Source organism: Ailuropoda melanoleuca, chromosome 7 (genome assembly GCF_002007445.2).
Source record: "Ailuropoda melanoleuca isolate Jingjing chromosome 7, ASM200744v2, whole genome shotgun sequence".
Taxonomy (NCBI): Eukaryota; Metazoa; Chordata; class Mammalia; order Carnivora; family Ursidae; genus Ailuropoda; species Ailuropoda melanoleuca.
The window spans coordinates 755,062-774,786 of record NC_048224.1 but is presented as its reverse complement, the minus strand read 5'-3'; the positions used below and the strand labels follow the sequence as shown (position 1 = coordinate 774,786).

At 42.3% G+C, this 19,725-nt stretch overlaps 1 protein-coding gene across 8 annotated transcripts in view; it reads right to left on the bottom strand.

Annotated features, from left to right (window-relative positions):
* KDM4C (lysine demethylase 4C) overlaps positions 1 to 19,725 on the bottom strand; it is a 502,429-nt gene that overhangs the window by 466,448 nt on the left and 16,256 nt on the right. For 5 of the 8 annotated variants that reach the window (XM_034663835.1, XM_034663834.1, XM_034663842.1 and 2 more), the window contains 3 exons: positions 18,113 to 18,265; positions 5,636 to 5,774; positions 3,408 to 3,499 (listed from right to left, as the gene is read on the bottom strand). The gene's annotated coding sequence lies outside the window, so the exon portion shown is untranslated. Of the gene's footprint in view, positions 1 to 3,407; positions 3,500 to 5,635; positions 5,775 to 18,112; positions 18,266 to 18,377; positions 18,438 to 19,725 lie in introns of those variants that run through there. The other 3 variants (XM_034663840.1, XM_034663838.1, XM_034663836.1) reach the window with 2 other exon arrangements.

Here is a 19,725-nt window from a genome sequence, read left to right as displayed (position 1 = left end):
GGGGGTGGGGGAATGGGATAGACTGGTGATGGGTAGTAAGGAGGGCACGTATTGCATGGTGCACTGGGTGTTATACGCAACTAATGAAGCATCAAACTTTACATCGGAATCTGGGGATGTACTGTATGGTGATTAACATAATATAATAAAATAAAATTTAAAAAAAAAAAAGAAAGAAATACCCAACCAAAAAAAAAAAAATGAATGAAAGAGCTAAATGTGAGCCTGGAATCCATCAAAATCCTTGAGGAGAACACAGGCAGCAACCTCTTCAACCTCGGCCACAGAAACTTCTTCCTAGGCACATCACTAAAGGCAAGAGAAGCTGGGGCTAAAATGAACTATTGGGACTTCATCAAGATAAAAAGCTTTTGCACAGTAAAGGAAACAGTCAACGAAACCAAAAGACCACCGACAGAATGGGAGAAGATATTTGCAAATGACACATCAGATAAAGGGCTAGTATCCAAAATTCATAAAGAACTTATCAAACTCAACACCCAAGGACCAAACAATCCAGTGAAGAAATGGACAGAAGACGTGAACAGACATTCTGCAAAGAAGACATCCAAATGGCCAACAGATACATGTAAAAGTGCTCAACATCACTTGGCATCAGGGAAATACAAATCAAAACCACAATGAGGTACCACCTCACACCAGTCAGAATGGCTAAAATTAAGTCAGGAAACAACAGATGTTAGTGAGGATGGAGAGAAAGGGGAACCCTCTTACGCTTTTGGTAGAAATGCAAGAAGTGCAGCCACTCTGGAAAACAGTACGGAGTTTCCTCAGAGAGTCGAAAATAGACCTACCCTAAAACCCAGCAATTGATCTACTGGGTATTTACCCCAAAGATACAAATGTAGTAATCCAAAGGGGCACCTGCACCCCCTGTTTATAGTAGCAGTATCCACCATAGAAAACTATGAAAAGATCACAGATGTCCATCGACCAATGAGTGGATAAAGAAGAAGTGGTATACACACACACACACACACACACACACACAAATGGAATATTATGCAGACATCAAAAATGAAATTTTGCTATTTGCAATGACATGGATGGAACTAGAGGGTATTATGCTATGTGAAATAAGTCAATCAAAGAAAGACAAGTATCATATGATCTCACTGATATGTGAAATTTGAGAAACAAGGCAGAGGATCATAGGGGAAAAGAGGAAAAAAATGAAATAAGAAGAAACCGGAGAGGGAGACAAACTATAAGAGACTCTTAATCTCAGGAAACAAACTGAGGGTTGCTGGAGCGGATGGGGGGTGGAAGAGATGGGGTGGCTGGGTGATGGACACTGGGGACGGTATGTGTTGTGGTGAGTGCTGTGTATTGTGTAAGACTGATGAATCACATACCTGTACCCCTGAAACAATAATACAAATAATACAAATATAATAAACAAATTATATATTTTTTTAAAGCAATATGCTGTATTTTATCACTGCAATTTGGGAGAGAGGATATATTAATTTGGAATCTTTCTGAATCATTTTTATGACTTCAATCAATTTTTTAATACAACCATATTTATCTTTTCATTGTTTCTTCCTCTTTTTTATTTTAACCATGTTTTCAATTAAGTCTTTAACAAGAACACACTGTGTACAAAGAACTTTGTGTAAATGGGGAGTGAGGGAGGTGGATGGGGAATGGGTCATGCATTCTAAGCAACCCTCTCTCCTTAAGGACACCATAGTCTTTTTGTTTTTTTGTTTGTTTGTTTGTTTGTTTGTTTTTAAAGATTTTATTTATTTGACAGAGATAGAGACAGCCAGTGAGAGAGGGAACACAAGCAGGGGGAGTAGGAGAGGAAGAAGCAGGCTCCCAATGGAGGAGCCTGATGTGGGGCTCGATCCCACAACGCCGGGATCACGCCCTGAGCCGAAGGCAGACACTTAACCGCTGTGCCACCCAGGCACCCCGTCTTTTTGTTTTTTTAAGATTTTATTTCTTTATTTGAGAGAGAGAGCGCACAAGAGAGAGAGCACACGAGGGGGGCAGAGAGAGGGACAAACTCCCCGCTGAGCAGGGAGCTGGAAGCAGGGGCTTGATCCCAGGACGCTGGGACCATGACCTCAGCCAAAGGCAGACATTTAACTGACTGAGACATCCAGGCACCCCAAAGGCACTATAATCTTAAGGGGAAAATAAGACCACAGAAATACCACAGTGCAGGTAGAAATGGAGACATGTGGAATTTTATCAGATGTAAAAGAGAGGATAATCTCATTCTGGGATGAGTGGGAAGGAAGTGACATATATTAAGGAATAATTTTCTGGCAGGTAAATTACATGCATAATTTAATTTCATATCACTTTTAAGTCAGGCCACGCTGAAGTATATGTATTAATTTCAAATGGAAACTGTAACTCACAGTGTGAAGGTACCTGCTCCTTGTTCTTGGGTAAGAGTCTAATATCCATAGGGTTTAGGCAGAAGGAAATGTCTACAGGGTGGGATGACTTTGCAGTCTATAGCTGGTGCTTCAAAGAACCACTTCTACCCTCACAGGCCATAAACAAGAGGCCACTCCTGACCTTGCCTCTCTAACCTTGCCACCTACCCCTCACTCTGCCCTAGTCCTCACGACCAAGCTATTCTTGGGTCTTCAATTCAGGGTGATGTATTTCTTTCCAGGTTTTATCTCTGGACCAAAGATCAATGTATTCAGTTAGGGCCCAGTTCACATTACATTACTTACACTTATTGTAAATTGATCTGATGCCTTCCTAATTAACTAGAATGCCATCCTACAAACTTATTTAGATGAGCCATCATAAAGAAATCATTCTCAAAACTTTCTAAGAGATACATTTATCAAATTATAAAAAATAATATAATCTATTTTACTTTTAAATTAAGTATTCAACAGGTATTATGTTAAATACTAAAACTATAAAATGATATATATGGACAATGTCCAGTCTGGTTGTTTCCAATGAACTCTATAGTCTTGTTACATGTACCCAGTTCCCACTCTAACCTCACCAATCAATTACCTCACCTCTATTACAAGTTTCTTGTGTGTTCTCCCAGAATTTTAATTAATATACAAATATATACATACAACTTTCATACAGGAAGTATAAAATGGTTGCTACATCTACTTTTTTTTTGACAAGGAAAAACTTTTTTAAGTTACAAACTCAATTCATGTGGGGCACCTGGCTGACTCAGGAGTGTATGAGTCTTGGTCTCAGGGTCATGAGTTTGGGCCCCAAGTTGAGTGTAGAGATTACTTAAATAAATAAAACTTAAAAGAAAAAAAAAACCCTCAATTCATTTGGTATGTTTTAAAAGGTTAATATTTTTCTTCATTATCAATTTGAAAGTTAGAAATTAACTTCAAAGAAATAAGGAAATAGCAAAATAGCAAACAAATTACCTTAAAAGTCACAATGACATATGCATTATATCCTAGAAAAGATGAACGAGTCAGGTTCCACTCACTTTCAGGAGATTCATCAAATACTGGACCTATTCAAGGGTAGAGAGAAAAGGCGAATTCAAAAAGTAGCGTATGTTTTTTTTTTTTTTTTTAAGATTTAGTTATTTACTTTAGAGAGAGAGTGTGTGCGGGAAGGGGCAGAAGGAGAGAGAGAGAAAACTCCAGCAGGCTCCTCACTGAGCTCAGAGGCAATGAGGGACTCAATCTCAAGACCCTGAGATCATGACCTGAGCTGAAACCAAGACTCTGATGCTTAACTGACTGAGCCACTCAGGGGCCCCAACAGCATATGTTGTTAAATGAGGCATTTACAATACTTATTCCTAAGGGCATCAAGTGAGGCCTATGTTTTCTAAACTAAATCTAGGAAATGGAATCAATCTGTCGTCTGCTCAAAAGCTGCTCACTGGTTAATGATGAAAAAACAAGATTTAAAAACAACAACAAAACAACACACACACACAGCCAAAAGAGAAAAATTAAACACTAAGATGTCCCAAATTATTCTCCAGACAGGAACCAGTCAGTAGCTTCAAAAATTGGAGCCTAGAATTAGTCTGTTGAAAAGTCATTATGAGCATGCCTTACTTTTAAACAAAAAAAAATTTTGTAGCAATAAAAACCAAAACTAGGGGCACCTGGGTGGCACAGTCGTTAAGCATCTGCCTTCGGCTCAGGGTGTGATCCCAGCGTACTGGGATCGAGCCCCACATCAGGCTCCTCCACTGGGAGCCTGCTTCTTCCTCTCCCACTCCCCCTGCTTGTGTTCCCTCTCTCGCTGGCTGTCTCTCTCTCTGTCAAATAAATAAATAAAATCTTTTTAAAAAATAAAATAAAATAAAAAATAAAGAAATAAAAACCAAAACTAATTCTGATCACTTTTCTGACAGAATTACTCAAATTTAACTAGTATTTAAACTGAGTTGGGAGGAGGAAGGAGACCATACTTAGGGACCTTGGGCCTTTTCTCACACAAGCGCATATGGGTGGGTACAGAGCATTTGTCGTAATTGCTGCCAAGCTAGGCAGGGGGATTCAACTGGTAAAGAAACAATGAACCCTTTTTAGATGAAGTGGTTTATTTCTTACACATAGCAATAGGTAAGATCAGCAAAGGTGCCAGCTCCCTATGTCCCTTGCTGCACCCCTCAGCACCAAAACAAAAGAGGTTAGATAACAATGCAACATGGGCAATGGGGAACTCTCTGAGGAGCCAATTTCATACTCAGCAGTTGGGAGTATGAGAGCATACATCTGTACCCTACAGTAGGGGATATTGGGGGATTTCGAGGCAGAAACCCTTACATCTCACCAGAACTTGGAAGGCAATGAGAAATTGTCTCACGATAGCCTCAAGGGAAGATAAAGAGGTAGGGAAGAAATGGCCGTGTTCCTCACAAGCCTGCCATTCTCTCCTGTTCTGAGAGGAGTATGGGGCACTTTACCAAAATTTAAATGAATTGAGCATAAGCCTTGTCTATGGCCTTGTGTATATGAATATATGGAAGGACACTTGCACATATGGAAGGACACTTGCACACAGCAGTTTCCATACAACTCTACCCCCTAACCTTTCACATCACCAACCAAGAACTCTTTTTACAACAAAGGCCATCCCCATCAGATATCCTAATAGGCAATGTAGATTCAATAACGAGTTAAACTAGAGCAGGTGCAATAGTGTAATAGGATGAGGCTAAAGGAAATCATGTCAATGTCCAGAAAGTTGATCTTGTTCTGTTGTCTTGAGTGCAGGCTGTTAACTCCTGGAGTCAGCAGCTACTGGGAGAATTATGAAAGTTCTTAGATTAAGATTCCCCATTGGCCATCAGTCAAGTTGAGGGTGGCACTGACAGTCTGCATTAAATCAGCCAGATGCTCTGTAGATAAGAGCTGAGGGAGATTAATTGTCCCTCACCAACCCCCAACCCTTCCCAGCAGCCAAGACTATTGCTGTGCTGCTATAGCCATATGCTCAGTATTAGTCCCCACAGCAATAATGTCATCCTTTTACCAGTGCCCCCCACATCTTACTTATACCATACATATGCCCAGGCTCATTTCTAGGTGGCTCAGCAGTTTCTTTATTGTCTACCATTTAATAACCTAGAATATCTCCCATCTTCTAGACCAGATAGGAGCACTTTAGAGTTGTCATGTCATACCCATGATCATTATCATCATCCAAAAGCTCAAATCCAGCAAACTTAGCTTGGCAGCAAAACGGAACAAAACACCAAGTTAGACTCTGGCTCTTCGTTGCTATTCACAAATCCCAGTAGCCCAGTTTCCCAGAAGGTACACCTGGAAGGGAAAAAAAGAGAGAGAGAGAAAGAGTTAATTACATAGTTCATTTACCAAGACCAGTGCCCAAGAAAATGTGTCCATGAGTTCCATTTGCTACCTGAGTGTGTAGTTAGCAGTTTGGACATGTGTGTCAGGCTTCCTTGGTCTCAGGTGCTAGAACCACTAGACTTTATTTTCAGGCCCAGTCCTAACTTGTAGATGGATTGCCATGTCCTGTGTGATCGTGAATCCAGGTGGCCAGAGTCCTTACTTGGGAGGTTCAGCTCAAATCAGTTTGTTGATTCCATTTATGTTTATCCTCTAACGGTCCCTTCCCATAGGCATCCACATGGGTTATGAAGAGAGGGCATGGGTCTTGTGCAATCTTCTGCATGATGTTTGTCCCCACAAAGCCTGAGACTTGATCATTCAATTTTCCTGCTGCCGTGTCGCAGACTACACTGCTAGCTTATTGACTAATGTCATGAGTTAATGAAAATGTAACATTTGGGAGGCATTTTTAGAGCAAGTACCACACCTCACATCTATACCCAATGAGCAGAGTTCCCTTATCCATGAAGAGTTTTCATTCGTTTTCTTTAGAGCCGTGCAGCTACAACACCACGGTACAATCCTATGTAGGTAGGGGGAACCAAAATCACCCACTAGGTTCAATGATTCATTAGGAGGTTGGGAAACACTCAGCATTTGGTTAGTTGTACTCACAGCTAAGCTTTATTACAGTGCAAGGATACAAAACAAAGTCAGCAAATGGAAAAGGCACATGGGGCAAAGTCTGGAGGAAAGCAGGCACAAGCTTCCGAGAGTCCTCTCCCAGTACAGTCACATAGCACATGCTTATTTCCTGCGTCAGCAAGTTGTGACAACACATGTGAAACGTTGTCTACTAGGGAAGCTCATCAGAGACTCTGTGCCCAAGGTTTTTATCGGGGCTAGTCATGTAGGCACCCTGCCTAACACATACCAAAATTCCAGACTCCCAGAAGGAAAGCATAAACCACATTGGTTGCACAGTTTATGTACAACGAGTCACTCTTATCAGCCCTGCAAATGGTGGGAACCCTCCCCAATCAGTTTTCAGACATCCACCCAAAGGCCAACCTCGTAAGCAGGTCTTTCTAAGAATAAGCAAGCTTCTGGCCCTTTGCCAAGGCATCTTCATAGCAAAACTGTTATCAGTAGGACCTCAAGAGCAACCTGCAATATTGATCTCAATTATGCCCTAAATTTAGGAGTCCTTTACTTAACCAGTTAAAATAAATTCCATTAACCATATATTGATCTGTCTGAGAAAGCCAAATGGCTTCATTCTAAATTTCTGTTTTAATCTTTTTTTTTTACTTTTCCCAAGGCATCAATTCAGACATAGCCAGTAAATTGAAGCTGACCTGAAAGTCTTCCAGGGCTGAGGCAGTGTCATGACAGGCAAGAGCACACAGACAAGAAGTACAGTTCCAGAGGGTGCATGTGGTATGCACGGAAACAAAAGAGTTTTCAACTCTTGGGGCATGCCAAGCAGGACAAACATTAGTCAGGCAGTACAGGTTAATAGGGCTCCCAATGCAGCCTCCCACCCTAGGTTCTCAGTCTAGTCCAAACAATACAGTTCAGTCCATGGTTTCAGAGGGACTTCCTGAGGCAGTCAGTTCCGAACAGTTTCACGTGTCTGTAACACCAGTTCAACTGTGTGGACATTGTCGGGTGTTTTGATGGAAAATGCTGGTGTTGGGATCATCCCCTGCCATCTCATGGTCAATGATGGGCAGGTTTGAAGTTAAGATCAACAAGTTAGAATTCAAAGTGCTCACAGCTTGAAAAGGCACACAGTGAGTTTTCCCTTAGGAAGAGGGCTAAGCTTGCAGAACACTTCTGAAAAACAGAGATCATTAATGCCCTTCCCCCTCCCCACACCCCAGGTGCTAGGATTTTATTTTTTCCTCCATCATTACAAACTATGTGTGTCCTTTTCAGCAATCATAACATAACATTTTTTTGATCATCCCCTACTCTCCTCTAGACCTTTCATCTGGAAGGGTTGTATGCAAGAGACACAAAAGCATTTTCATAAAATCATTTTTATATAATTTCACTAGAAAGAACCGGAAAGACATCTTATTCAGAATTGTCTTGAATGAAATTTTTATTTTTTTATTTTTTTTTAAAGATTTTATTTATTTGACAGAGAGAGAGAGACACCCAGAGAGAGAGGGAACACAAGCAGGGGGAGTGGGAGAGGGAGAAGCAGGCTCCCAGCAGAGCAGGGAGCCCGATGCAGGACTCGATCCCAGGACTCTGGGATCACATCCTGAGACGAAGGCAGACAGCTTAATGACCCAGGCACCCCTAGAATGAAATTTTTAATTAAATAATTTTTTTCATGAGTTTACATAACCTCTCATTCCTTTTGTCCTGATCATTTATCTAAGGAGCAGCCTAGGAAAGATCAATCCCTTTCTAGAGACAGCTGCATTTAATAAATGAACCACCTAACTAAGGTGTATGTACCAGAAGAAAGGTGAGTCAGGCTACCAGATCACTCTTGCAAAATGTAACTAATCTGGAAAGCCAAAAACAAGTCAACAGCAGTGAAACAGTCCTAAGGTGGGGTCCAGGGTTTCATTTGTCAGTAATGGGTAAAGGGGTCACACTCCGTATGACGCACCCTTCTCGAACTTGCATTTTTTATAGTAATCATAAATTAGGATCACAATCCAGTCTCTGTATCAGAGATATGTCGCCAATCCAGTAGCTCAATTTCAGATGGTCCCATCAGAAAAAAGCCATTTTCTTTGGGTGTTTATAACCCAGATGGTCCAGCCAGCATCCAAGATATTTCCACAATTTCATCCTGAATCTGCAGCTGTCCCAGAGTTTGGGGTTTAAGTGGAGCAACTTTGTCAGATTTTACTTTGGCAAAGCTGGGGCTGAGGTTAAAACAGCCCATACCAGGAGTATCAGGTTTCAGCTTAGAGTCAGGTCTAGGCAATTAGCATTAGGATTCCAAAAGGGCCAGTGGCTTTTCTTCAGCAGTAGCAAAGCTGAGACGCTGCAAGGCCAAACTGCTATGTTCCAAGTCTAACGGACAAGCAAGGCTTTGTTAACACCCTTTTCATCTTCATCAGGCTTAGAGTACAAATAGACTCACTTAAAGATACGCACATCACTTTGGAAAAGCATCAGCCTTTATGAGTCAGGCATCTGATTTGACAAAAGCTCATTAGCATCTAAAATCTGCTTTGTAAAACTCTGTAAGTGTATTTCCATTTGGAGAGTCCCTCCCTTTTCATGCTGTTTCCTTTTTTCCAGAGGTTCCAATAGGTAAAAAATACAGTAAATATCATCACTTACAGAGATTTGTTTTGGTTTTAATACTCAAAAATTTTAAATGTCAACCTACCCAGCAGTGGCAAAAAGGAATTATTTGTGTGTCCTACTAACACTTTTTCTTTGCAGCTTTCCCTGAATGGGATGACCCCTCTAGTATTTATGAAATTATAAGCATATAATACGTTACATCAGTTTTTATCCTACACTCAGATGCAACAGCCACAAAACACAAAGCTACATTTTTAAAAATCTGCCCCCCACCCTTTTCAGTGGAATTTTTTTCCAACCCTCTACCAGTGAATTTAACATTTACAGGGTTAACATTACAGCTACAAAGGAAGAATCAGCTGGAATGAGGGTGAGGGTTGTGGCTGACATAGCAGTGATGGCAACTAAGCTGAAGAAATAGCTGGAGTTGTTTTTTCCTTTTCCCCCTCTGGTTTGCTTTGCTGCACCCCTAGGAACTGATCTAACATTTTTTTTCTCCCACTTGGAGGAAATACCAATATAAACTTTTAATATTTTTGTCCCACCTAGGCTCACCTTTGGTAATTCTCTCCTCCCACCTGGAGGAGAGAACAAAAAACAAAAAAGTACCTATTTCCCCTCACTTTCGTTGGCATAGCCAAAAACCCTCAGGAGATCCAGCTTGCTTGGATCTAAGTGGAAGGATTATCCCAGATTATCTGTGTGGGCCCTAAATGTAATCACAGGTATCCTTATAAAGAGGCCAGAAGGAGATTCGACCAGAAGAGGAAGTAAGAGATATGATGATGATGGAAGCAAGAGGTTGGAATGATGTGAGGAAGGGGTCATGAGCCAAGGAATGAGGACACCCTCCAAAAACTGGAAAAAGCAAGGCAACAGATTCTTCCTTAGAACCTCTGGAGGGAGTGCAGCTCTACCAACACCTTGATTTCAGCCTACTGAAATCCATTTCGGACTTCGGGCTTTCAGAACTATAAGCCAATAAATTTGTGTTGCTTTAAGCCACTAAATTTGTGTTGCTTTAAGCCACTAAATTTGGGGTAATTTGTTAGCAGCAACAGGAAACGAATACACCCAGTTTACTTCTTTCCTAGAGATACCATTTCCATTTTATAATACATGTTTGCTAGGCAATACTCACTTTGTTGGTATTTTCATTTTTACCTCGTTCCAGAATGGGCATGTCAGAATATAAACAACACCTGCTGTGGCTTAGTTACCTTCTTAGTGTCTACCAGCACTCAATAACAAGCCAATAACTGCCCCTCAAATGGAGTATACCCAGGCAGCAGTGTCAAGCAAATGCTGTGTCCAAACCCGAGTGGGTACTACTGTCCAATGCCACAGGCGGCAGTCTGTATAACCATCAATCACTGACACGTATAGCTCAAAAGGCAAATCAGAACAAAGCAGCCCAAACTGAAGGGCAGTCTGTACATTCTGCTGGGTGGTTTCCTCATGTATCCTCTTTCTACTAGCTCCTTAGTCAGTACAGTGATGTCCTCATCCCCTCTCCTTCCTTCACCTGGCATCCTATACTGCTCTACTAGTATCACATAACTAGGCTGAAAGATCCAGGTGTGCTCCTAGTTATAGACTTGTCCCACGACTAGTTTTATTTGTGGCAGTTCCCCAATGGGAACATTCCTTACAATCAAGAGAAGTATTCTACACACACATCTGTTCCCACAATATATTCAGAGGTATCAGTTACAACCACTTGGGTGTGTGAACTGTTCACTGAATAAAACATAATATAGATAAGTTTCAAAGGCCGTAATGGTATGAACTCTTTCACCACAGATAAGCAGGTCAACTACCGGCAGGACTTACAAGTCTGACAGAACATGGTGGCTTTATAAGAATCATACAGTCCTTTACCTTGTGAGAAGCATCACTTTCTCTTTGACTGCTAGAAGGCAGTGTGCTAAATTCACCCACACAGTTCCCAAACATTACGGTAAGAAGTCCCCGAATTTTGTAATGGTTATTAGTTACGCCTGCTGGCAAGCATCTGCTAACATCATAGAGACAGAAACTTTTGATTTGTCAACCAACAGACATTATTTTCACAGTGGAAACTTTGGACATCAGAAAAATTTTTCTCTAACACTTTGTAAGCATTCATACTACAAGAAAGTAACATATCATTCAAATTATATATTTTCACAATGATACATTGAATTGGCTGAAAGCCCTCACGTAATAGATTTTTCATCTTTACCGTATGTTTGGGCCAAACCCTATCAGTTAAATTCAGACACTTTTTAGAGAAACACAAACCAAAGAGTTTAACACAGGCACTTCAGGGGTTACAATAGCTGCCCAAAGACCATGTCATCTCTTCAGGGAGTTCAGGTCACAGGAGGTCAGCTGCTGCAAAGGGGAACTTTCTTTTCTTAGAGCAGTAGCAGTCAGGGTAAGAGAGAGGGAGAGATCAGGGGGCATGGAGAAAACAACTCTGCCCCAGTAAACACAGGTTTGCACTTACTTTCAGATTTAAGTGGCTGTCCGCTCAGTTTTAACAAATGAACTAACAACTAAGACACTATTCAGACACCTCTCTACGCCTCCAAATACTAACAGGAAACATATACTATCAGATCCTGGGGAGTCTTCTCATATCACTTAACTCAACATACACAGTCTATTAACAAGTATGACAACAGGAGGGAAGGAGGCTCATTCCCCTGTCTTGTCCACCACTTAGACAAGAGCATACATCCCACGGAGTCTTATGATAACTCTTACCCTGGCCCAAGTAGCTCTTTCTTCCAAAAAGACTTCCTAACCTTAAATTAAAAAAAAAAAAAAAAAAAAAAAAAAAAAAAAAAGACTCCCTAGCCTCAGCAGCCCCAGGTTGGAGGCCAAATGGGTCAAGTAAGGCTGACAGAGTAATAAACAGGGTGTAAGGTCAAGACGGAACCAGCATGGAGCAGATCTCCCTACAACTGCAAAAATAGATGTTATTTTTTTTTTTAACATTTATTTAAGTAATCTCTATACGCAACGTGGGGGTCAAACTCACGACCCTGAGATTAAGAGTCGCACACTCATCCAATTGAGCCAGCCAGGCACCCCTGCAAAAATAAATTTTAAATTTAAATTAGACTTATATGTCACTTTTAGTCTGATGGTGCAGAAAGTGCTCCGGGGGACTCTGAGAGCAGTACTCGACTGCAGCTATTCCTCAGTTCTGGGGGCTACAAGGCAGCCAACAGTGCTTTGTCAGATACCTCCTTCGGGTTTTTCTGTGTGAATGCAGAACACTGCACATATGGCACGGCCTTCGGGTCACAGGGCAGCACTTCCGCAGTCTGTGCAGTGAGAGGTTTCTAGGTGTGTTCGGCAAGCTTCTCAATCATGGAGAGTCACATTTCTGAGATCAATTTCAGTTCCAACAACCAAGGAGTCTTCAGACACTGGAGAATTATCTTAGGGACCCACTTTTCTTTCACATTTTCAAATGAGGGCAGAAGACTACTAAATAATAAACTAGAAATATATGTTTGTGAATAGATGAGGGGTTATTCTGTCAATTTTCCTTGCCCTGCAGGATCCAAAAGTCCAAAAGTGGTATGGCTCTCATCAATCACAACTGTATCTACACAGTTGTCAAAACTATCGAACATATTCAGACATTAACTTGTTTCATAGGATATCGAGACTTACACTACCAACCGCACCAACCCTCACAACACAATTGTCTGCACCGCTGAAATATTGAAGGGCCTAGGTGTTTTTATCAGCCTAAAGTTCGCCTCGTAGAAAAGGAAATGGAAGAAGGGCTTAGGCCCAGGAAGCTCTCAGAGTTGAGGAGATGGGCCAGACCATGACCCAAAAAGCAGCGCAGAAAAAGTCTTACTAGCAGGAGGGGTCATGGTCCGTTGGAAGCTCAGCCCAGGAGGATGACAGTCGCAACCAGAGCGGAGGGCATTGGCGGAAACCGCCCTAGAGTCCCTTGGGGGCGATGCCCCCAGGATCTGGTATGGTCGTGTTCAAACCCGTCCAGAGCCCTTCACCTACGCGCTGAGCGGCCCGTTGCACAGGCAAGGACAGTGTCGGCTGCCAGACCGCTGTCGCTTCCAGCATGAGCCCCCAGGAGCCGGCGTTCTCCGCGCGTCCTGTGACCCGCAGGGGCCCATGCGAGGTGCAGAAGGACGTCGAGCTGCGCGGTGAACCGCCGCGGCGAGCACCGGACCCAGGCTACTTGGAGCCACGTGAACCTGCATGGCCTGGACGGTTCCAGTCACACTCCTCCTCCCGACTCCGTCCTCCGGCTTCGCTCAGACAAGCGCCACCTTCTCCTTGACGGCCTGGAGGCCTAGGAAAGCTGAGGACGTCTGGCTCTCGCAAGATGAGGAAGCTCGGAGAGGAGGGAAGAGCCGACGGGCAGCGGGGGCACAGACGCAGCACCGTCGGGCGGGCCCACACGGAGCTTACCCCGCTCCCGGCCGAGGCGGTGACGTCGGAGCCGCGGGGGCAGGAGCCCCGGCGTCGGAGTCCGCGGCCCGGAGAGCCCTTCGGCGCCCCCTCTCCATCCTTCTGCGCACGTGGGAAGACTTAGGTTCTGCCAACCCCTCCCCCGGACTTGGCAGCCACCGCTGCGTTCGTTCGCGAAATCGCTTCACTTTGCGCCGCTAACGCGGGAGCGCGGAGAGCTTCCGGCCGCTGTTGGAGATTTTACAGGACGAGGCCCGGACGAGGCCCCGGGGGAAGGGCCGGAGGTTTGTCAGCAACGGAGGCTGAACCCACTTGGGCCTGCACTGCATAACTACAACTGCGGGTGCCTCCTGGTCCCGGACGACTGAGCCACCTTCTGGAACTGAGCATTAAGCTCTGCCCAGTGCAAGGTGCCCAAGAGACCGTAAGGGCCTTAGCTCTGGTCTGAGAGAGACCAGCGGACGAGAGCGGCCGCGCTGAAACACTAAACAGTTTGCGGTGCTGCAGCTGGGTCTCCCCGCAGCTTTGACCAAGCATCTTACATGCAAAGAACATTAGGTTACTTCATGTACTAATCAGTGCATGTGGGCTCAGACTAATTGCTTCATTTTTATTTAAAATTGTTTCATGTTGATTGGTGTGTCCTCTGGATCTCAGCTTCTTTAGTAACTAAGGGTCTTGGTGGTCTCAATCCCAGGCAAACACAGGTTGCCATGTTTACTTAGCTGAAAAGATACTGTGGGAATATAATTAAAACAAAATATAGTGGGAATACTGGAAGTAAAAAATATGGTTTGCTCTCTACTCTTCCCAAACTTAAAAAATTTCTGAGATGTGCCCCACTTTTGTACTTAACTGGGTGTATTATTTATTTATCTATCTACCTACCTATTTATTTTTTGAAATAACAGAAATTTATTTCTCACAGTTCTAGAGGCTAAGAAGTCTAAGATCAAGGTGCCAGCAAGGTCAGTTTCATTCTGAGGTCTCTCTTCTCGGCTTGTAGGCAGCCGCCTTCTCTCTATGTGCACACACGACCTCTTCTTTGTGCAGTCTTGAGAGAATCGGGTGTATTATTAATAAGGTGTATGAGACCTCCATCTCATTAGGGATTAAGGTGACATGGTAGAATTGCTAACATTTATACAAGGCTTGTTATTTGCCAGACACTGTTCTAGGTGCTCTGCCAGTATTAACATCTTTTCTCTTCAGTGAAGTATTACACAGTGAAGTACATGCTATTATTCCCATTTTACAGATGAATTATCTCATGGTAAGATTAATTTGCTCAAAGTCACATGGAGCCTGGGTCTGCCGTTTTAAGTAGTATTCTCTACTCTTGGTGTAATGGGAAATGACTGGAATAGGCTAGAGGCCTATTCCAGACCCATCTCCACTATTTACCAGTGTGTGATGTTTATAAATTACAATTGTTCAACAAAGTATTGTTGAGTCTCTGTTTCTTTACCTGAAAATTAAAGGTGCTACACCAGTTGTGTTGACGTCCTTGAGTTGTTATGCACATCAAACACAATGTTTTTTTAAATATGGGAGCATTTTCAAAGCTATAAAACACTACATGAAATATAACATTATATATTGTACTTGTTTCACAGTCTTGACTACTGAAGTAGGCCAAAGAAAATTAAAATTGTGATCCAGACGACTGTAGTATGTCCCTGAAGTAGAATTACTGTTAACTTTGAATTGTAATTAAAATTAACAATATTATTGCCATATAGAATAATTCATTTAGTTCTGATAATGAACTATAATTGCAGGGTAGCTGTGATCCTTTTGAAATGTATTATGTAGATGAATTACCTTTGAAATTACCTCAGAGTCACTAACTACTTGTAAAAAAAAAAAAGTTTCTAAAAAAACAAAAAACAACTTTTGGGGCACCCGACTGGCTCAGTTGGTAGCACATATGACTCTTTGGCCATTTAAAAAAAAAAAAGTGTTTCTCAATTACTCATAATACTAATAATATAGCAAATTAGAGAGTCACGTTTTGAGGTCCACTGGATTCTGGAAAATATACTGTGAAACAGTAATAATCATTTATTTTTAAAAACTATTTTTTGTTAAAAATAATTTTGCATTGGGGCGCCTGGGTGGCACAGCGGTTGAGCGTCTGCCTTCGGCTCAGGGCGTGATCCCGGCGTTATGGGATCGAGCCCCACATCAGGCTCCTCTGCTGTGAGCCTGGTTCTTCCTCTCCCACTCCCCCTGCTTGTGTTCCCTCTCTCGCTGGCTGTCTCTATCTCTGTCAGATAAAAATAAAATAAAATCTTTAAAAAAAATAATAATAATTTTGCATTATGTAAACCAATAAATTCTTTTTTTTTAAAGCCAGTTTGCATAGGGTTTTCTATTATTTCCAAAGGAGTTGTAACAGTTATACTGCACTATGCCTATGACCAGTCTCTGCTCTTCCCTAGCTTATAATTGTGAATGTTAACCCCGGCTGACATGTAAAAGCACTCTGTATCTAGTAGGTGCTCATTAAATGACAGCTTGTTAGCTACCTCTGATAGGTGTCTTAGCATGCAAATATTACTTTAGAGTAATAAATTCTCATATTCTACCTTTAGTTGATATATTTTAAACTCTTTTAATTCTCTGGAGAGGAAATGAACCTGTGCATTTTCTTTTTTGCTTTTTTTTAAGATTACTTTTTTAGGGGCGCCTGGGTAGCGCAGTCGTTAAAAGCGACTGCCTTCAGCTCAGGGCGTGATCCCGGCGTTCCGGGATCGAGTCCCACATCGGGCTCCTCGGCTGGGAGCCTGCTTCTTCCTCTCCCTCTCCCCTGCTGTGTTCCCTCTCTCGCTGGCTGTCTCTCTGTCACATAAATAAATAAAAAAATCTTAAAAAAAAAAAAAAAGATTACTTTTTTAAAAAGATTTTATTTAGAGAGAGAGAAGGGGAAAAAAGCACGAGTGGGGGAGGGGCAGAGAGAGTGGAAGAGAGAGAATCTCAACCAAACTCCACAATGAGCACAGAGCCCGATGTGGGGCTCCATCCCATGACCCTGATCATGACCTGGGCTGAAATCAAGAGTCGGACGCTTAACCAACTGAGACACCCAGGCACCCCTTTCTCCCTGCTTTTAATTGGGATGTCAGGGTTGTTAAGGAACTAAGATAGATTTGGAGAAAATCTGCTTTTGATATGAGAAGATTCTCTTCAATAACTCCACAATATTACACATTACAATTACATTAAAGAACCAGTGCATTTAACTTCTAAATGTCTTCAAGAATCACTGTCAAAATTCAACACATCATGATAGTTTTTTTTTTAAGACTTTACTTATGTATTTGTCATAGAGAGCACAAGCAGGGGGAGCAGAGCAGGCAGAGGAAGAAACAGGCTCCCACTGAGCGAGGAGCCTGATGCAGGACTCAATTCCAGGACCTTGGGATCATGACCTAAACCGAAGGCAGACGCTTAATAGACTGAGCCACCCAGGTGTCCCACATCATGATAGTTTTTGATGTATCTAGAAAAATAGAACACTGTCACTCTAATTGGTTTGGTAAAAATCTCTGCCTGTGAGGAACTTCCTTCCAGCTCCATTTACCATTAGCTACTATATTCTTGGAATATGACTCACTGATGTTATATTACAATATCTCCATGGTAGTTATGCCAAGACAGACTAAACACTTAGCTAGGAAAAGTACATGACTTTCAGTTCCAGAATCTTTACAGTGTTTTCCCACTATACTACAAAGCCCTCCTTTATTTTTTCCCCAGGTTTATTGATATAATCAACATAGAATATTGTATTCTACTATGTAGAATAATGATTTGACATATGTATATAAGTGAAATGATTACCTCACTTATTTTTATTTTTGCCAAGATGGTTTTCAAAAATCCTACAGCATGCAAAATGTTTGTTCATCCCCGTGAGTTTCCAGGAGTAAATGATCAGAAATTACTGCTATACCATAGATACTCAGAAGAATGTTCTGTATAACTCAAAACATATTATTACATTAAGTGCTAAGAATAGTATCTTAAATAAATGCATTTATTTGGGCCAGTGAAAACTCTATGAAACTCAAGATTTTGGGTTTCATGTTCATGTAACTAGTTTCTTTCTCAGGTGAACAGTGCAATAAGAAATCTACAGAGCTCTATTTGAGCATCATCTAAATTATCCTGTAAACCTGCTACTTCAACTGTAAACTCCCAGGTGTTGTTCTTTGTGATTTCCAAGTGATGAAATATCAAGCTGTATATTTAAAGGAACAGATGCCAATGATTCTGACTGGGTAAATTTAGGATTATTTATCAGGCCCATTACCCATGAGTGGATGAGACTGGTGAGCAATGTAAACTTTTGAAATGTGTACTTTTAAATGTAAGAATGAAAGGGCCTTTGTTTTTAAATTTAAGTATTGTTTAGTAATAGTTTTCTTAAGCATTCTTTTCTTTGCCCCCTTGTATAATGGCTCTTCAAGTATCTAGATAAGGCAAAACCCTTTCTAAACCAATCACCTATAACAAGTGATAGGTATTCATCTTTCTGCCACATGATATCTCTGTTTAGTCTTTGGACCTACCAGATGCCAACTGGCTGGGGCTATTACCCACAGGCTTCAGGGCTCCTACATATGGACTTTTTTAGGCTTCCTTGCTGCAGCAGCTGAGGTCCAAGCAGCAGAGTTCAAACAGCACAGGCTTTAAGGTGGTCTTCGTTGTAGCTAATGCCAAGCCTATTTTGTGATAGAAGAATCAGATATGAATTGTTTGGTTCAGAAATGCATGATTCCAGGGCAGTGCAAAGAGAAAACTATTGATAAATAAATATCAAAGGAAAATTTATACCTTATTTTGAAATGTGTCTTAACAAAGCAGCCTGAAGAAAGAATGCCAAGAAACTTCTACCTTGAAAAGGGAAAGGTGGATTAGTTCCTCTAGCCCTATGATGGGTTGGTAATCAAGGACCTTGAGGAAAGAACAATCTGAGCTGAAGGGCTTAGGTATAAAAAAGATGGGGGTCAGTTTAATGAATATAGTCTTCCGGGCCAAACGGGTGATCCATTTTTACATGTGAGAGGCATGTACTGTCTTTAGCCTGAGAAATAGCCTACCAGAAAGGTGAGGTGAAAAAAGGCCCATGAATTTCCACAAATGAAGAAGAGTTCTTTTTTCTTTTTTTTAAGATTTTATTTATTTATTTGAGAGGGAGAGAGTGAGAGAGAATAGAGGGAGAGGGAGAAGTCTAGTGACATCTGCATGTACCAGCACTCTACTAGACAGGGCTGCCAACTCCAGCTCTCCAGAGAGCTGCAAGCTTAGGGACTGAAAACCCAACAGGCCCAGGTGGGCTGTCAGTGTCCACACTCACTCAAGGTGACAATGGGCATATCACAGCAAACACAAGAGGAAACATCCGTGTTCCAGTGGTCTCGGCACTTCCTGGCTGCCCGGTTCCAGACCCTCCACCAGCACTACATGCTGGGAAGGATGGTTACTTGGGCTTGTCTGGACCTTGGAGGGAAAGTAGCACGAGAAAGGTGGCATAGTACTGAGGGTTCAACTTGAGAGATTTTTTCTACTAAGGTGGTTGTAGATTGCCCACATGTGGCCAGAAAGACCTGGATGCCAATGCTCCTGACTTCTTAAGGCCTCATGTGACCTGCTGGGTTTGAGGAGCCTCACATGACCCTGCATCTTACTGGGGAAAGAGCCATTAGGCCAGGTACTATCAAGTAACTTTGGTCAACTGTCCGACCTAAGTTCTTCAGGCTTGCTCCATGCAGCACCTGGACTAAAGCCATAGACACCAAAGCATCCTGCTTCCTTGTTGGACTGACCAGTCCTCACACAGCTGTAGGGATACAAATAGGAAATGATGCCTAATCACCTGTGTGATTCCTCTAGGGTGGGAACCAGCTGAGTCAATGCACCCCCACTGAGTAGTAGGGTTCCACACCTGAGCATGGGGCCTTCCAGAGCAGTGACAGAGAGGTGTGAGCTCCAACCTACCAGCTGTAGGTCTCACCAGCCTCGGAGCTCTGGAATGGAGAGATTGTGTCATGTGGCAAGTCGCCCTCAGCCCTGGGCTCTCTGCAGCCTCTGGAAAGTGGCAAGGTCAGAGTGGGCTTACATATCCTTTTGGACCTCTTACAAGGGGGCACTTCAGCAAAGGCCATGTTTTAAGTTTAGGGGA